This window comes from Aquarana catesbeiana, linkage group LG03 (assembly GCF_042186555.1).
Source record: "Aquarana catesbeiana isolate 2022-GZ linkage group LG03, ASM4218655v1, whole genome shotgun sequence".
NCBI lineage: Eukaryota > Metazoa > Chordata > Amphibia > Anura > Ranidae > Aquarana > Aquarana catesbeiana.
The window spans coordinates 671,585,653-671,600,926 of record NC_133326.1 but is presented as its reverse complement, the minus strand read 5'-3'; positions in this window follow the sequence as shown (position 1 = coordinate 671,600,926).

Sequence of the window (15,274 nt, the reverse complement as noted above, 5' to 3'; positions counted from 1 at the left end):
AGCATCAGCCACTTGCGCCTTGACGATTCACAGCCAATACTTGAATCGGATCTTGGTTCTGAGGTTGAACAAGGTAGGAACATGAGCCTACAGAGAGGGGAGAACACTGGTAAACAACAAATTGGCAGTCATGTTCCCCCAGCCACAGCGTATTACCAAGTTGTCTCCAGTGATAATGATGATGGAGGGGGTGATGATGATGAGGTCACTGACGCGACTTGGGTGCCAGATAGAGCAGAGGAGGAAAGTGAGGGTGAGGCACAACCCCAAAAAGGCAGCCATCATGTGCAGCCGATTGCACTGTTGCAATTTGCAAACTTTGCCTCAAGCACATCAATCGTGGCAAAAACACCAACCATTTGGGTACTACATGCTTGACAAGGCATTTAACCTCCCACCACTCAGCCCGTTGACAAGAGCACCTGAAAGCCACACAAAAGCGACACAATTCTGCTCCTTCTCACTCCTTCCTTTTCTGGTCTCCATTGACAGGAATGATACCTCATGACCTCTCAGCAGCTTCCACTAACAGGGATGATGGTATAGCGCAGGGTGTCCCAGGTCCTTGCAGCACATCTGCGAGTAGCACACCACCGGCTGTAGACTACAGCAGGCAAATTTCTCTGCCCCATCTGCTGCAGTGGAAAAAAAAATACAGTCACTGTCACTGCCCAGTGTCTAAATTCATGCTTGTCAAAGCTGCTGGCTTTACAACTGCTGCCTTTCCGTCTGGTGGATTCTGCCCCCTTCTGTGATTTTGCAGAATGTGCTGTACCACAATGGCAGGTTCCCAGTCACTATTTCTTTTCACGTAAGGCAATTCCAGCTCTCTAACATTACGTGGAAGGCAATGTTGTGGCATCATTGGAAAAGGCAGTCAGACGGAAGTTCCACATTACTGCTGACACGTGGTCCAGCAAGCATTGTCAGCCGTCTTTAATATTGATTGGACCCTGGACAAACATTTTCTTGGACCCCCCCCCCCATGTAATTTCACTCTCTAACTGCTCTGAGCTATACAATAACTAGCAGCTAGACTCAAAATCAGTTTACTGCAGCAGATCAGGCAGCAATTGAGATTGGTTGCCAGAGGTTACAGCATATTACTACTGCTCACTGACTGGTTGCTAGAGGTTACAGTACATTATTTCTGCCTCCTGATTGGTTGCAAGAGATTACTGCTCACTGGTTGCTAGAGTTACTGCACATCATTATTGCTCACTGATTGGTTGCTAGAGAATACAGCAGATCACTGCTGTTCGAAGAGCAAAGATATGTGTGGAGGGGTCACTGCATCTAATACATATTAATACGTCCTATTATTTCCAAGAGCCCAAATGCGATCCTTGTGAAATAATATAAGTGGCGCTAAATACCAGTGATAAACCATACAACACTCGAAGGTGATCTAGTGCATCTATCTACAAAAGGAAATTGGAATAGATGAAGTGAATAAACCTATATCAGAGAAAAACTGTTCAATATAAAATTAACAGTGAAAGTGTGCCATACACAAAGCAATATCAATGACACATAAAACAAAAGTGGGATCAAGTGGTAAAGTCCATAAAGTCCATAGACAGACCCCCGTGCAGGAAATGTGATGAATCTGGAAACGGTCCACCAATTCACTTAGTGTCAGTGACTCCACTCCCCTTGAATTCAGCACTCACCGACTCAAAATGCCTCACACTCTCGTGTTTTGGCAACAAAGCATAGATGTAAAGCGGATCAGCTGAGGGTGTAGGCTCCGAATTCCTTGTTAGTCCCAGTGTCACCTCAATGCATAGAAAAAACTCAACATAGTGTGATACCGTAAAGCATATAAAATTTATTGAACTTAAAACCTTCAATCAATGCACTCACATAAAAACTCTTGAATCAAGCCAAAATGACACTGCAAAAAAAGCTTCCAATACAATCCTCCTCTGTGAAACGCCCAGCACCACTATGTTGAGTTTTTTCTATGCATTGAGGTGACACTGGGACTAACAAGGAATTCGGAGCCTACACCCTCAGCTGATCCGCTTTACATCTATGCTTTGTTGCCAAAACACGAGAGTGTGAGGCATTTTGAGTCGGTGAGTGCTGAATTCAAGGGGAGTGGAGTCACTGACACTAAGTGAATTGGTGGACCGTTTCCAGATTCATCACATTTCCTGCACGGGGGTCTGTCTATGGACTTTATGGACTTTACCACTTGATCCCACTTTTGTTTTATGTGTCATTGATATTGCTTTGTGTATGGCACACTTTCACTGTTAATTTTATATTGAACAGTTTTTCTCTGATATAGGTTTATTCACTTCATCTATTCCAATTTCCTTTTGTAGATAGATGCACTAGATCACCTTCGAGTGTTGTATGGTTTATCACTGGTATTTAGCGCCACTTATATTATTTCACAAGGATCGCATTTGGGCTCTTGGAAATAATAGGACGTATTGCACTGTTTATCTAATAAGTGGCAGCTTTGGATTCACTCCATTAACTTCTCATACATTTAAGTTTTACACATTTGTTTTCATACACTTTGTGCTTTAATTTTCTCACATCTCTCATAGGGGGGTGAACACCCCTTTATTTGGCATTGAGCGCAGTGGTGAGAACTCAGGAAGGGCGCGTTGGTTTGAGTTTTCATTTTTTTGATCTAATACATATTATCTAATAAATCTTAATACTGAAGGGTCATCAACCCGGTGCATAATATAGGAAAAAGAACAAAAATGGATGGTCCTTCAGTACTTCAACATACAAAGCCACATATGTAACATATAAATATCAAAGCTTTATTACAAAATATTAGATTTTAAAAATTGTACAAATAGTAAAAGAGTAGATTTCCATTGAGTAATTGCACAGAAAAGTAACAATGAGACAGTTAACAGAGACCAATGAGGTCTTTTCCTACACGATTCGCGGTTACAGCCGCTTCTTCTGGGTTTAGAGAGTTCTCCCTCTGATATACAATCTGGTAACACCAATCTAAGTTTACAAATACAATATACAAACAAATATTAGATGTATATCAGTTACATATGGTGTATAACACCTCCTCTCCCACAGGGCATATAAGAGACCATGTAAAAGAAAAAAAATGTAAATATGAATTATCCAATCCAGTGTACATACTGGATCAATTTGTCATGTCTGCCTGCACCAAGGGGAAGCAGAATAGAGAAATGTACTGGGACCTCCCATTATAGAGAAAGGAGGAAACAAGGAGCACCAGCTATAGTTCTAAAAGAGAGCTAAAAGATAACTACTGTTCACTGATTGGTTGCTAGAGGTTACGGCTCACTAATTGAATGGCTGCTATAGGTTACTGTGCATCATTACTACTTATTGGTTGCTAGAGGTTACGGCACATCATTACAGCTCAGTGATTGGTTGCTAGAGGTAATAGCATATCATCTCTTCACTGCCTGCACACCATGGACTGGGGAGGTGAGGGGACCCACAAAAAGAAAACTCTGCAAAGGGAAATTTTCACTGACCACCAATGTAAAGAAGTATTTGCACTGACAACCAATGTAATGAGGGATTTTACACCAACAACCAATAAAGGGGGATGTCTACACTGTCCACCAATGTAATTGGAAACTTACACTGACCACTAATTTAAGGGGGGCTTCTAAATAGACCACCAATGTAAGAGAGGATCTGACACTGACCACCAATGTAATATGAGATTTTACACCAATAACCAATAAAGGAGGATTTCTACACTGGTCACCAATGTAAGGGAGGATTTGAAACTGACTGCAAATGCGAGTTAGGATTTTTTACTGACTAACAATGTAAAGAGGAGTTTCTACACTGGCTACCACTGTAATGGGGATTTACATGGGCCACTAATGTAATAGGAGCATTCATAGTGACCACCAATGTAAGGAGGGATTTACACTAATTCACACTGACCACTAGTGTGAATGAAAGGATTCTACACCAAGCCCCAATATAATGGGAAGATTTACACTGACAACCAATGTAATTGAGACATTTAGCCTACGTTCACATATGTGTGTGTGTTGGGAATGCATGCAAAATCGCTTTTCTGACACCATAAAGACGTGCTGCCTTTTAGCAGATACACAGAAGTGCCATTAATTGTTAATGACACCCTCATGCATCTGCTGACGTGTGAGTTTTCAAAAGCACCAAAATTCACAGGGCTGTGGCACCGCGTGGTTCGGTGTAATTTTAAAAAAGGGTCAGGGACTTTTTCCACATTCCTAACACATAGAGCAGCCCATTGAAATGAATAGTCTGCCCTACACGCAACATACTTCTTTATCCACCTCATCAGTACACGTTTGCATCCTAAATCCCCCTGCTCTACCTTGCACCTCAAACCTCCCCCATCTTCTCCACTCCACACCCCCCCCCACCTCAGATCTACAAGCCTCCTCTGCTAATCTTTGCACCCACCATCCTTAGCTCTGTACATCCCCTTTTTGCTCACCTGTGCACCACAAACTGTAATTCCTTCTCTGCCTACCTCTGCACTATGGATGGACTGAACAAACCCATGTTTGCTTCGCACCAGAACTTTCGAACACAGCGAAAATTCGGACCCAAATAATGAACCCCAAGTCAGTAGGAACCAAATGTCAAAAACCAAAAATGCACATTTTGTAGGCTTATATGCAAGTAATTGAGCATACAATGCTTATAGGGGTCCAGGTCCTTCCCTGGGGGACATGTATCAATAAAAAAAGTTTGTCAAAAACGTCATTTTTAAATGAGCAGTTATTTTTTGATAAAGTGAAAGCATAAAAATAAAAAAATCCTTCCAATATAGTGCCTGGGGGGTCTCCTTAGTCTACCTGTAAAGTGGCAGATCTGTACCATGTCTAGAATCTGCTGCAGCAATAATTGCATTTATAAAGCCAAAAAAAAATGACATTTTCCCTGCAAGCTGCCTTTTTTTTGCTCAGCAACAGCTGGGGAGCCAGTGTGTATGATGAGGCCACAATGTAGTGCACTGGGAACAAGATTAGAGATTTTTTGGATACATTCTGGTGTCACTTTGACTTTGGATAGAAGTAACGTGTGCGTAAAAATTGGTCTTTGGGTGTCGGTGGAACACCCATCTGAATCCAGTAATGGCTGGGCATCATCTAGGAACAAGTGGCTGACGCTGTGGTGGTCAAATAACTCAGCTGACTCCTCAATGGCTGATTTTGGGGCTATGGCAGTAATAGATGTGGACAAGGAGGCAGGTTTATCCACTCTGGCAACTGCAGGGGACTGCACACTTGTCTCGGCTTGTGTGACAGAGGATGAGGAGGATGAGGAAGGTTTAGTAAGCCAGTCCACCACTTCATCTGCATGCTGTGGCTGGATAGCACGGGCAAACTCACTAAACAGAGGAAATGATGTCCTGCCTGAGGACTGACCACCATGTTCACCTTTTGGACACATTTGATGCTGGCCCCCTTACAGTGCCAAGGGAAAGTCTGCCTCTCCTTGTTGATCTCCAAGACATTATTGGGAGCGAGGGGGCGGTGCTTATAAGCAAATGTAAAGAAGAAGTGGAAATCTGTACATAGATGCACTTTAATCAATGTAAAGTGGTGTTTGGTGCACTTTAATTTGAGTACTCACACTATACAGACACACTCCATGAATACACTATAATATATTGCAATAAAATGCACAGAACTATATGGCTTTAAACTGGCAGAAACGCACACAGAACTATATGGCGGTAAACTGGCAGTAACGCACACAGAAGTAAATGGTGTTAAACCAGGCGGTAACTCACAAAACTATGTGGTGTTAAACTGGCAGTAATGCACACAGAAATATATGGCGTTAAACTGGCAGTAACGCACACAGAACTATATAGCATTAAACCGGCAGTAACTCACACAGAAGTAAATGCCGTTAAACTGGCAGTAACTGTCAATAAAACTATATAGCGTTAAACTGGCAGTAACGTGCACAGAACTATATGGTGTTGAACTGACAATAACACGCAGAGAAGTAAATGGCGTTAAACTGGCAGTAAAGCATAAAACTACATGGCGTTAAACTGGCAGTAATGCACACAGAAGTAAATGGCGTTAAACTGGCAGTAACGCACTGAGCTGTCCCTACTCTAGCTGCACACTATGCAAAGCTGAATGATGGTCCTCCTCACTACACTCACACTATCCCTAGACTGACACTAAACTAATATTCTACACTGACAATTCAAGCAAAATAACACAGTATAGCACACTAACTAGCTTTTCCATGGAGTGCGGCAGTCCAGGACTTCCTTGTTTCCATAAGCACACTAACTAACTAATAACACTGAACAGAGCCCTGTTATATCTCTCTCCATGCCGAAATCACACTGAAAATGGCTGCCATTGAAAGAATACTTTCATACTGTGGGGCAGGAATGAGCCATGATTGGATAAAGTCATAATGACAGTGTCCAATCATGACTCTGACAGTGCTCTGTGTCCTGATTGGCTGAAGATTTCACTGCTTCAGCCAATCAGGGCTTGCAATGCACTGTTCAGCGCCGCAATGCACTGTGGTCGGTCTGGGGGACGAACCATTCGCCCATCCCTACTCTGCACACCCTACACCAACCCCTCCCCCACGTTGCTTACCTTTTGCAGAACACGCTGATGGTGGACTCAGTGATGACCACAGTTGCAGCCAGTGGGCACTGGGCAGCATTCAGCAGAGGTGATGGTTGATGTGTCCTCAGGGGAGCGTCATACATATAAATACCGCTGCTATTTACATATCAATGGCTCTGCTATTTACATATTATTGCCTGTTATTTAGATGTGAATGCTGACACGGTCTGCCCGTGAGTCATCTGTACACATAGGGCAGAGCTGGGCAGCATAAGTGATAGCACTTCACATCGGGACATAGTGTGGGATTAAGAATTCACAGGACAAAGGGATGGCAAACCAGGACAGTTGGCAAGTATAGGGGCAGCTGATTCAGGCCCCACAATCATGACTGGGCCCAGGGCAGCTTCCCCTTTTGCCCCCTTAAAGATGGCCCTGTTGGTCAGGGACGATATATTTTGTTCACAGCACACTGGGTAACTCTGCTTGCAACTCGGAAGAATGCAGGACAGGGATCAGTGCTGCAGCTTGTTGTGCCGTTACATCTCCAAACAGCTACTGGTGATGATGCGAGATTTGTCATCTCCGCCTTCTCCTCCTCCATGCCCTCCTCCTCCATGCCCTCCTCTGCTGAATTGTCCCATAAACCACAAGTACCCCCTAAGCATTCAAGGGGCTATTCAATGAGTCAGGCTAAAAGGTGCCATGCAGTGCTTCAGTTGGTGTGTCGGGCTGTTTTGGAGCCGGCCGGCTTTCTCTATATGCTTTCTTGCAACCGCTGTTTGTAAGTGTATTTTATTGCTTTATTTACTCAATAAATGTGAGGATTTCATGCCATGTGGAGCTATTTATCTCTTTCACGCTGACACATTCAATCCATCCTGCTGCGGTCTGTGGAGAGGGTTCCTGTGGACCGGATGACACCCAGTGCCTGTCTCTGAGATCCCTGGCTGGGGTTACAGCCGCCTGCCTAGTGAGGTCTCCTATAATTAAGGGACCAACACTCTCTGGTAAGAGGCAGCAGTTTTTTGAAGGTGGAGGTTTCATCTACGCACCCTATTCACTGCAGCAAGATTATTTCTAGTATTTTTTTTCACATTTTTTTCACCTGTCACTTGGGGACATTTTATCTTTTTTTCCCGTTTGGTTTACACAACGTATGGACTGTAACCAATCACTGTTTATTGTGCACAAAGTTTATGGACATCATTTATGTTTCTAATCTGTTTTACAATATTGATTATCACCCATTCATTGTATATATTGATTATTGCTTATATTTTTACTTATATTTTGGTATAAGTTCCTAAGGCATTTATTTGCTGCTTGTATCACACCATTAGCGCGACTTTTTTTACTATTTTACAAATGCAATTATTGCTGCAGCAGATTCTAGACATGGTACAGATCTGCCACTTTACAAGTAGACTAAGGGGACCCCCGGGCACTATATTGAAAGGATTTTTTCATTGTTATGCTTCCAATTTAAAAATAAAAAAATCACTGCTCATTTAAAAAATTACTTTTTTTTTTAATTGATACATGTCCCCCAGGGCCGGACCCAGACCCCTATAACCATTGTATGCCCAATTACTTGCATATAAGCCTCCAAAATGGGCACTTTTGATTGTTGATGTTTGGGTCCTATTGACTTTAATGGGGTTCGTTATTCGGGTCTGAACTTTTGTGGTGCTCGAAAGTTCTGGTGCAAACCAAACAGGGGTCCGTTCGGCCCATCCCTATTGCCCATTGCTGCTGCAGTTGAGCGCCACCTGCAGTGGATATAGCAGACTACACCTGCCTACACATGCATTACACTGATTTTTGAACTCTGTTACTTACTCCTGAGCTCTGCACTCTGCCTTACATACTATTGATCCCTGAACTCTGTGTTACTTACTATGGACCCCTGCACTGTGCCTTAAATATCACTGACCTGTGAACTCTGCTTTACTTACTACTGACCTCTGAACTCTGTTACTTACTATGGACCCCTGCACTGTGCCTTACATATCACTGACCCCTGCTTTACTTACTACTGACCTCTGAACTCTGTGTTGCTTACTCCTGACCCCTACATTTTGCCATATACTACTGACCCTTGAACTCTGTTACTCCTGAGCCCTGCACTCTGCTTTACTTACTACTGACCTCTGAACTCTTTGTTACTTACTCCTGACCCCTGCACTGTGCCTTACATATCACTAAGAATGAGCTCAGGCGTGTTCGCAAGCCGCACAAGCAGAGCCTGCCAGGAAGTCGGCACTGCACAGCGCTAATCACAAGCAGTGAAACATTGTCCCGATGCGTGGCTGCAGAGATTGGGAAATGTCTCACTGCCTGTGATTAGCTCTGTGGAGTACCAACTTCCTGGCGGGTTCTACATGTGCGGCTTGTGAACATGCCTGAGCTCATCCTTACATATCACTGACTTCTGAACTCTGCTAGTTCAGTTCTGCTAGAGGCTAGTTGGTCCTCCTTTAGCACCTTCATGGCACACTATAGTCTAGATCCAGCCTTTCACACTTCCTGTGATTTTGGGGAAAAACCTTACAATTGTCGGTTTTGTAACCACATAAAAATTTCCTTTTGCAGTAACCCTCCCTGTGAGCAAGTTATTTACCATAGGTATGCTGCCACGGAGGCACCAGGAAAATGGAAAATTGAATACCTACGCCCTTCCTTTTATAATCCTCAGTTTTAAAGACTAGTTACAATACCTTGGGGGGGGGGGGGGGGGTCGGCACCTCTTTATTTTATAGAGTTAAAAGTGGTCCTGTGGGTTGGTTGGAGGGCGGAGCAACCAACCATAGGTATGCTGCCATGGGTAGGCACCAGGAAATTAGTTAAGATAAGTATTCAATTTTCCGTTATATATACTACTGGCCCCTGAACTCTGTATTACTTACTCCTGTCCCCCGAATTCCTTTAAAAAAGAGTGCTGCATACTGGTGATCTTTGGTGTCTTTCATGTTTCGGTAGATCTCCACCTCATCAAGGTTGCCTACCTTTGTTTGATAATAAAAAGAATTGCATTCAATGATAAAAGGGCACACTTTAAAAAAAAAAAAAAATATATACTGTTGCTATATGTTCCCTGTAATGCATTACTGCTGGCCCTTTAAGAGGTTAGGGCGGGGAGGCAGGGCGGGGCTTAAGAGCACGTGACTGCTGTGATTGGCTGTTACGGCAGTCATGTGATCCAAAAACTCGGTTAGGTGCCGGTACCTGTACTGGGAGCATGCCCCGCATGTACTCTCGGCACAGCTGTATGGACAGAAATTCACACAAATATGCAGCCCCTCAGCGCCAAGGACCAGGCACCGAGAGGCCACATATTTGTGTGTGGCTGGCAACCAAGGACCAGGCACCGAGAGGCCACATATTTGTATGTGGCTGGTGACCAAGGACCAGGCACCGAGAGGCCACATATTTGTGTGTGGCTGGCGACCCGAAAGGTCTGGTATGGACGGGGGCACCCCACGCTGTTTTTTTTTCTTTTTATTTTTAACCAGCAACTTATTTATTTTTTATTCAGCTGTCAGCGGGGAAACCCATTGACAGCTGATGACTCATCTGTTGCTAAAGACGCAGCGGCCGGCTTCCCAGCCACGCTCCTTAACAACCAGCTTATACTGTACCATGATTGGGCAAAGCTCTGCCCAATCAGGGTGCAAAACGCACTGAGCTGCGCGCAGTGAATTGCAGGGTGTTCGGCGGGGCAAACGCCCGCCGAACACTCTGCAAATTCAGGTGTTGGACGAATTTGCAGAGTGCACAGCCAATGTTCAGCCCAAACTCATACTCAGGCTGAACCGTTCGTCCAACACTAGCTGATCTTGTGCAGAAATTGTTGACAGAAGGACTTTAGGAGCTGGATCACCTGCTGGTGGCACTGTGGTCCACGACCTGTGGAGTGTAGTTCCAGTTTCCACCAAGAGGTGTCTTCCAGCAGTCATCAGGTCCCAGGAATTAGTCTTCCTTCTGCTGGGAGGGTATTTAGTACCTCCTCAGCAAGCTCTCTGCTCCTTAGGTCTTCTTGTGCATGTCAATGCTCTCTGGTTAGTGTCTTGAATCCTCTGATCCTAATGCGTTTATCTGCTCCTTGTGAACCTGTCCCACATTCTGGCCCTGTTTTTCTGACCTGTTTGACCCTTTGCTCCTTTTACCCCCTGCCTGGCTCTGATTTACTTTCATTCCCTTTTTCTGTAAGTCAGTTTGATAAGTCAGATGGTCTGTACTTTTGCATGGTGCTCACTGATGTTCTATAGGTTTTTGTGTTTATGTTGTTTTTCACTTGTTCAATGATAATCGATTTTGTTTGTAGTTAGTTTTGAGTGCTGTCTGCTCTGTGCAGCTCACACCGGTCCTACATGTGATCTCCTAATATGATACTAAGGCTGTAATGACCAGACCACTTGATTTTTGTTGCTTCTAAAAAACATCCAGATAATGTACTTTTATTCTGTCTTGCTATTGTTGCTATTGTTGGTTGGATGTGGATATTGCCATCAGCTGATGCAGGTTCTAACTACTGAGGTGTGCGTGTGTGTATTTAATCTATCTATTTGGGGCAGCTGAACATTTTGGTGAGATTCAACCACTGATTTTAATCTGTTCTGAGCTGCCTTTGTCTGGTAAGATAAGTGGTGATGCTTTTTCTCCTTTCTTAAAGGCTAGTTTGTACTAGCGGTACAAAAATTACTTGGAACCCCAAAACATATTTATATATATATATATTTATATATATATATATATATATATATATATATATATATATATACCGTATTTATCGGCGTATAACACGCACCCTAAGTTTAGGAGGGAATTTTAAGGAAAAAAAACTTTTAGGAGGGAAATTTTGAGAGAAAAAAACTTACATTTAAATGCCCATCATTGCAGCCTTCTCAGTGCAGCCTTGCCCCAGTGCAGCCATGTCAGTGCAGCCTTCCCCAGTGTCCATTGCAGCTTTATCCCAGTGCAGCCTTGCAGCTCGCAGTTTGAAAATGGTGCCACTCCCCTGCGTTCCTGTGATCCCCTGCGATCCTGAGCTTCAAAATCGCCGACCGCGATTTGAAAATGGCCCCCAGCCGGCGGCTCTCTTTTTCCCTTTCGGCTCCACTCGTAGTCCCGCCCGGGATGGCCGTGACTGTGAGCGGAGCTATCCGAACCTAGCCGAATACACTCGGCTAGGTTCGGGCGGCGCTCGAGTGAAGCCGAAAGTGGCCGAGAAGAGCCGAGGACCGGCTCCGTGTATTTCGGTGCCGGCGGCGCCATTTTCAAATCGCGATCGGCGATTTTGAAGCTCAGGATCTCAGGGGATCGGCGTATAACACGCACCCGCGATTTTCCCCTGATTTTAAGGGGAAAAAAGTGTGTGTTATATGCCGATCAATACTATATATATATATATATATATATATATATATATATATATATATATATATATATATATATATATATATATATATATATATATATATATATATATATATATATATATATATATATATATATACACATACACATACACAGGGCTTTTTTTCAGAGGGAACTTGGTGGAACTCAGTTCCACCACCTCTGGCTCAGACCCTTTGGTGCCTGCTCACCACAATCACTTGTAAACACAGAAGTCTGGTTTCTGTATGTAACCCCCATGAACTCTGCACTCAGTGTGTAATGCAATCTTGATATTTAATGCCCCTTTAAGACCCTTCTATTTGTGAAAATATGACCACACCCACTATGTGATGTGATTTGGAGGGTGTGTGTGGGGGGAGGGGTTTTGGGGGGTCGTGGTTGAGTTCCAGCACCTATCGTTTAAGAAAAACATATATATATAAAATTAGGGCTGTTTTTATATATATATATATATATATATATATATATATATATATATATATATATATATATATAATTAGGGCTCTGCTCCCTCTGTGATAAACAGAACACTGCGTCTATCACACGAGCTGATCTAGGAGGAGGGACTTTTCTCACAGCACGGCCAAAGTTTTCACACTCCGCTCTGAGGCACAAAGCGGGAGATGCCCGCAGACTGTGTAATCCAGGCACAGGCACTGACTACAGTGAGGCTGCATTATGGGCACGGTGAGGCTGCATTATGGGCACGGTAAGTCTGAGATTATGGGCACGGTGAGGCTGCAATTATGGGCACGGTAAGTCTGAGATTATGGGAACGGTGGGGCTGCGATTATGGGCACGGTAAGTCTGAGATTATGGGCACAGTGCTAAATCAGCTAAAAGTAGTTGGATCTGTATGTGCGTTATAATTAATCGATTAGTCGATTAATCGAACACGGAAATTTTAATCAGTAACAGCCTCTAAATATATATATTTTAGCAGAGGTCCTAGAAAATAAAATGGTAGGTGTTGCATATTTTTATCACAAAATGTTGCGCAGCGGTTTTTCAAATGCAAATTTTTTTGAAAAAAGACACTTTCATGAACTTTCGTTCACAAAACCACATTATGGTTTATGGTTGAACTGGATGGACTTGTCTTTTTTCAACCTGACTATGTAATATAATATCCAATTGTTGGGAAAAATATAAAAGATGATGCTAGGGCGAGTAAATTAGATACCAAACATGTCATGCTTTAAAACTGCGTCCACCTGTGGAACGGCACCAAATTACGTTACCTAAAAATCTCCATGAGCAACACATTAAAAGCATTTACGGGTTACCAGTTTACAGTTACACAGGAGATCTGGTACTAAAATATGTTTCCTCGCTCTGATTTTTGCATACCTGGCCAGTAAACAAAGAACAGAAACAGGAAGTGCCAAAAATCTTATTGCTTCCTGTTTCTGACATCACACAGTGGGAGGAACAACATCAATTCCTCTCACTGTGGGCTTAGAGCTGGGTTCCCTTTACCGTCACCTTTACCGGGCTCTCTTGTGCGTTCGGAGAGACCAATAAAGGCGGGAGGGGGTGGGACCCCCTTCTGCTGTCTGTAAAAATAATCCAGGTGACTCGTTAGCCGCTCAGATTACTTTTATTTTGTGCAGAATCGCTGGTTAATTTGTATCCGGTTTTGTCTCTGGTTGCTGGTGGTTGATAAACTCTACTTTTATGACCATTTTTCAGTATATTCATGAGAGGCTCTGCTGGACTGTACTGGGACTCGTTCAATACTTTCAGCCAGAGCGCTTAAAATAGGCAGTTGAGCTGGGGTTTTACTGCCCCCCCCAACCCAGTTCCTGGAGGGGGTTCTACACATGCCACAGCAAAAATTGTTCCTCTGCAGAATGTAACCCAATGAAGTAAACGGGGCTGCGCTGCAGCTGTGTCTAATCTGGTGGTGCTGGCTTTTTAGGGTTAAAGCATGTGGTGAGGAAGTGTCTTATTGCCTGGCAGACACCCTCTGAAAAGCAACCCCATGTGGATCACTTTTCAGAGGGACCCACAAATACAAACAAGCCCTGAATACGGTAGATTCCCTAGTCAGACAGGGAAATTGTAAATTTTGTTCAGCCCCTACTCCAAGCTTGGTCAGACTTATCATCCCCAGCATTGGGTACTCTTCACCACTTCATTTCTACTTCTAGACATCAGCATTCCAAAAGATCTTCATTTTCATTACCCGTAGCAACCCCATCTGCACCTAAATATACTTTACTGCCAAACGTATATCTTTACCCTTCTCTACAGCCCTCTGTTCCCGCTCACACTAGATGTACAACCCCTGTAACCCATCATTTAATGTCTCCCTCCACAGCTCCATTATCCATGGCAACCACCGAGACACCCTATCCTGTCCCTGGTCCCATACACCCACAGCTTCCCACTAACACTCCAACTTTTCTGTCCACAAAACAATTTGATCAATATCCAGCATCATCCACAGGAGTCCTGTGTCCAATTCTAAAGAAAAAAAAAAAAATTTCCAGTCCACACCATTCTGTCACACTGCATTCCAGTTTCAACCACCATTCCAGTTTTAGTCTCTGTGCTAGGTGTCTCAGGTTAGCCTACCCCTGTGCCAGTTTAGCCTGGTCTCTGACTATCCTGCACCTGCAGTCCTCCCGTAGGGCAAAACCTGAGGGCTCAACCTGGTGTCAGCTTGCAGCAAAGTAACCTAGGGGATGGCCCATCACTCCATGTGGGATGCTATGGTGAAGGGCAGTCCAGATCACCTGCCAGGGGTTTCACTTGTAACTGTAAAACTCAGCTTGCCTCTTTGCCAGCAGTCCTAGTCCAGCATGTCATGGTGCCACCTCTGCCGGGTTAGCCCCCCCCCCCATATCAAAATTTTTGAAAAAATCTTCTGCAGTTTGTTAGATCTTTGTTAGATCAGGTTAGATCAACCGTTGCTTGCGTTAGATCTCACACAGAAGAAGCAATATTAATGGTTATTTGCTGAGGGGGCTAACCCATCATCAGCCACCCCTTATCAAAAAATTGACCAAACAGTTAGCTATTTTGGAAGCAATTTGTTAGATCCGGTAAGATCAAGTAGTTTTAACGTTAGATCTCACATGATTAGAGACTTATTAAGTTATTAATGAGGGGGGGCTGCCCCCCCATTATCAAATTTTCAGGCCAAAAATCATTCAGGCTAAAAGATATTCGTTAGATCCGGTAAGATCAAGTGTTTTTAACGTTAGATCTCACATCATTTCAGAGATATTCCACATCAAAATAGAGGTATTAGGTGGTACATA